We start from the raw sequence: 5,426 nt of genomic DNA on the forward strand, positions 1-5,426 counted from the left end.
CCAAGACTCTTCAATTAACTTCAAAGGAGGCTACAGTGTGCATGATTCTCCATTGAATTAATGAGAAACATGGTACATGGGTTTGATTTTTACATTTACTGAAACCTAAACTCAAGGCAAATGCTAGAGATTCCTGGGATCCCTCAAAAGGGAAATGGTCAATTTTTACAGTTATAAGCTGTTCTGGAGGAGAAGAGCTGCTCTCCCTCCCTTCTTTTTCACGAGCTGATCTTCATCACGTAACAGAATGAAAGGGGACAACCTGAACATGGGGGAAAAAAAATTAGCAAAGCTGTGCAGTCTGGGATTTACAGAACTCTCACAAAGGGTGAGCAATAGGGATTGCATTTACAGGTGTTAAAACAAATCCTCCCTCATGGAGCTCTTGAATTTCCAAAAGACTGTGTAATCCTTTGAGGAAGAGGAAAGGACTAAAAGAGAAGTATGTCACCTATCTCCTCGAAGTGGAAGTTATTTTTGTTATGTTTTTAAAGGAATTAGAATTCTACCTTCATGAGAGACTGGGAGCTCTGAGCAACAGCTGAGTAAAATCACCTACTTTTGGATCCAAATGTCAAATTCACCTTAAGGAACCCCAAACAATGACCCAAGGCTTCCACAAGCACAGAGGGTTTGCTGTGAGCTTCCAGTTCTGTCAGCACTGCAGGATGCTTCCACTGAGGTTTTTGTGCCTCCTCAGTCCATCACCCTTTCAGCACCACTCACACTAGGCACAGGGAAAAAGCTGGATCCTCAGTCACACAAAAACAGCCAAAGGCAGCAGAAGAAACAGCATATGCCTCTTGGTTTTGACCTGCACACCTGAAGTGCAGGATTCTGCCCACAGAGCACACAAGCAGCCTCAGCTTGGGATTAGGTGCCAAGGGGTTTGGCCTGGTGGTCAGAAGCCCAGAGTTAGGTCCTGCAAAGCTCTGTCACAACCCGTAAGTGCCTTTTAGCATTGGGCTAAGTTGCTGAGGCTGAATTGGCTCCTCAAGCAGTCATTTTTCTTTTTAGTGCTTAAGGCTGGCTCCAGGAAAAGCCTTGAAAAAATATTAAAGCCTTTACTCAAGAATGGAATCAAACTTCTCAGGCCAGGGGATTATCATCAATACATGTACAGGGAGAATAAAAATACCAATAATCTAAGCATAATTATCTCCTTTTCTCTCAAAAAACAAAATGGCATTTCTTAAGTGATACATTTTGGAGAATTTGCCGAGCTGGGCCAGGGTTTTTACAAGAGCATGTAGGGACAGAACAAGGGGGAATGACTTCCCACTGCCAGAGGGCAGAGTAGATGGGATATTGGGAATTAGGAATTGTTCCCTGTGAGGATGGGCAGGCCCTGGCACAGGGTGCCCAGAGCAGCTGTGGCTGCCCCTGGATCCCTGGCAGTGCCCAAGGCCAGGCTGGACACTGGGGCTTGGAGCAGCCTGGGACAGTGGAAAGTGTTCCTGCCCATGGCAGTGGTGACACTGGGTGGAGATTTAAGGTCCCTTCCAATCCAAATCATTCCATGATCCTGCAGTGCACACTAAGGCACTGCACTGCAACCACCATTCAGAGTCAGGGTTCCCAAGGATTTTTAAAATGTGGAAGCTGTCCCTCTCAGACAACTTGCAGAGCCAGCACCTCCTGTGCCACACCTATATTCAGATGGGTTTGTGATCCAACAGCTCAATATGTTCATTTTACATGTCTTATGTGCCAGTACTTAAAACTAATTAAAATACATGTCATGAACATGAGAGGTCTGCAGTGCCCAGTATTCATGGTATGTTCTCAGGCTACAGCAACAATCCATAAGCTGGCCTTTCTTCCATTGTGTCACTATATTTTATTTTCAACTGAACTAAGCTTAGGAGACTTGCATAAACATTTCTGCATTGCACACACTGCTGACTGAGCCTATAACAAAAATTTCCCTAACCTCATAGGTATCTGGAACACAACTCAGCAGCATAAAATGTCAAAATTAAGAAGGACTAATTTATGTAAATAATTGGAAATGTATTATTTCCTGAAAAGTTGCAAAACCAAATATGTATGACAAATTAAAAATTTCCTCAAGGATCTAGACTTTTGATGTAACTGAATACTTTATTGTCAGTTACTAAATGGATTTTAAAATCTTTTGATGATTTGTAAATATGATACAGCACAGATACAATAATAATCAGATTTGAAAAATTCCTCAGTTTGCCCAAGGGAAATAATTAGAAACAAAGTAAAATAAATACTTGCCAGTATTTCTCATTATTTTATGAAAAATATTTCTTAAACATTTATCTTTTAAGTGGGAGGTTTCACAGTAAATTCTCTAAACTGTGTGTAGAAAGAACCTAAAGATGATTCAGTAAATTGAGTCTTTAAAAAAAAAACAAACCTGAATATCTGTTTAGCCACTGAATAAAAAGGACAGCTTTCAGGTTAAACTCGTCTTTCTGACTGATCCCCAGCCTAGAAGACACAAGCATGCAGTGTGTCAGTTAATTTTGAGATGCTCAATAAATCCATCCAACTGCAATATGAATGAATGTATGAACCAAATGTAGGGTGAGTACTTCAAGAGTGACACTCAGCCACACTAGTCGCTTAAGCGACTTGGAAAGCATTACACATCAAGAAATGTAAGTTTTAAAAGGTGAATGTCAGTGATTCTGGAAACCTTATTAAACACTTACATGTGTATCCAGCAACCTAAATATCTTAAACTGACCAAAACTGTCTCATTTAAATTTTACTTTATTAAAAAAATTTAAAATGTAGCATGAACATCCCAAGATAATTTAAAGGGTGAAGTTTCTTTTAACACAAAAGAAAACATAGAATCTGTTGCTTTGCTCCTCCAAACAGGAAGATGGGGATTTGCATGGCCAACTACTTTAACTGAGAAACGAGCAGGAAGACGCTTTAAGGCAAGAGATTTGGGCAGATCTCACTGTCAAAAACATTGGGCAGATTTGTAAAGCAATCACACAGCTAAGTTCAGCAGTGTGTTAAAGGCATTGTTTTAGTGGAACTACAGCCCCACTGTCCTTTGTTTTAGTGACAGTTCAGAGCTGAGCCACTGAGCCTCTGACACAAGAATGAATTGGGAATGGAAGAAGCCTAAAGAGAGACTCAACTTGTGCTGCCTCCTGACCCCTGCCTGCCATGCCAGGGGTCTTTGGTCCTTAAGAATAGTGTCTAGGAATTCCTTTCCTTCAAAGGAACCATCCCACAGGAGAGAAGTTTCTGAGGAACTCTGCACAGGGTAGGTCAACAATGTCTGATCTCCCCCAGCTGCTTTCTTACTTATTGGAAAAGGCAGGTGAGAAAATTAGGAAATGACACCCTTAAGATGTTTCAGAACATTGGGAATTGGTCATTGCTGATCTGAGACCAGCAAATACGAAATCTCATTGATCAAGAAGACATAGGATACTGAGGAAAAAAAAAAGTTGTTTCGTTCTCTTTCTCTTTTACTTAGACAAGTTACATTTCCCTGTATCACACCAAATTCTTCTGAGCATTGATTTTTTTCAGTCCTACCTTGACATTTGAGGTGACTGAAAAGGTTCAATGTGAGGTCCTGAAGAAAAAAGAGGGAAGTGGAACAATGGTTCTCTATGGGGTCTGCAGCCTGCAATCCATCCATAATCCACAAAAGATGACAGGGCAGATGGATATTAAGCTATTTTCCTTTAATGTTATTATGTTGTTTGCCTGAAATGTGCTGCTAAACAGTCAGAGAGTGTGGGAACTCAGTACATCACTCCAGATGTCCAGAGCTACCGAGACAACCCTTGGGGGGCTTGGAGGCCCTGGAATGTTGCCAAAAGTACCTGGTGGCTTGACTTTGATCCTTTTAAAGAAATGACACCTGAAGGTGAGGAGATGAGAGAATTTCGGGTCTGAATGGTGAGGGGATGTTATTCACTTGTTAGAACTTAAGTTAGAATGCATGGTACAGGGGGGTTTTATATGTTGTACAGGGGGGTCTAGAATTCTGTGCATGGATCAGGAGTCCCAAGATGGAGGAATTTGGGTGTGCCCTGTCCTTCTTCTTTCTTCTCCTTGGCATCCATGTTCAGGATGATGTTGGCACGTGTGGATTGGTTCATAGAAAGAGTACACTTGCCAACAAGGGCAGAAAGTATTGGGAATTAAAGGTAAATATCTAATACGTAGTTTTCACTATAAAAGAGACAACCGCCTCGTGGGCGGGGAAGAGTGCCTTTGGCTGTCTTGCTGATCAGACCTCGGCTGGACAGACAGAAAATCTTTGTAGATAAGAAATAATAAACTCGACTGAAGATCTAAAAGCAAGAGTCCAGACTCCTTCTTCAAGAGCGCGGCCTACCTGGAACCACTTTTTCCCGTGCTGGGGCAGAGACAAGTAACAGCCGACTCCGGCAAGAGAGCACATCACAAGGGGCAGCTTCCTCCCAACAATTGCAAATGGCTTGTCCACCAAAGGTTAGAAAGCACCTTTCCCAAAAAATGCAGTAGGAGCTCCCTCTACTGATATTTTTCAGCTTTCCAAACTTTCTGGATTCCCATCTGCAATACATCTAAATACATTTAAACTACACACTCTTCCAGTGTTTTCCCTTGTTATACAAGGGAACAAAAGTCATCATTTTGTGTAAACCCCATCTAATATTGGCATTACAGATTTGCATAAATATATTACTGCATCCATATTACACACTTGTGATTCACCGGTAGAATGAGGAGAAAAATACCTCTGCTTTTATAAGCAGTTCTAGAGTTTTCATATCATGAGGCACATCAGCTTTGAGAGGCTAGAATAAGCAGCGTAGCTGTATTAATACAGATTTTGTCTCTTAGCAAATATATTCCTTTTACTTTTATAAAAAAATTTGGCATTTTGTTATCAGTTTCTTGTGGTATCCCTCCGCTCATACGAACAGGACTCGTGATGGTTTGTTAATGATCTCAGGGTGCAAAAAACCAACATGGACAGGGACTTGCAATATCACTCAAAACCAATGCACCTTTATTGAAATAACCACAGTAAATGCATTAGGAGGGACTGGGGAAAAAGGGAAAGAATAGGGAAAAGAGAGGGAGGAAGAGAAAGCAGGTATAGCTACCAAATGTAGAGAGATGAAGTCCTTTGAAGTCCACTTAATGAAGTTCACCTGGTCACGTCAGGGGAGATCTCAGAGACACTGGTCAACTCAAGGTTCTTTACAGTCCTTTTTTGGTGGTGGGGAAAACAGGTCTTGGAATCGCTGGGGAGAATCAGATACAATAAAGAATAGTCTATTTAAATTGTTAAGGGGAAAGAAGGCATTGGAGACAGGTACAAACAGTCCATATTCTCAGCAGTAGGTGAGAACCATTGTCTTGGTCCAGTGGTCACACCTGCAGGCAAACATCTTTCTTTGGTCAGCTCACCTCCATCACATACC

This window comes from Passer domesticus, chromosome 12 (genome assembly GCF_036417665.1).
Source record: "Passer domesticus isolate bPasDom1 chromosome 12, bPasDom1.hap1, whole genome shotgun sequence".
Taxonomy (NCBI): Eukaryota; Metazoa; Chordata; class Aves; order Passeriformes; family Passeridae; genus Passer; species Passer domesticus.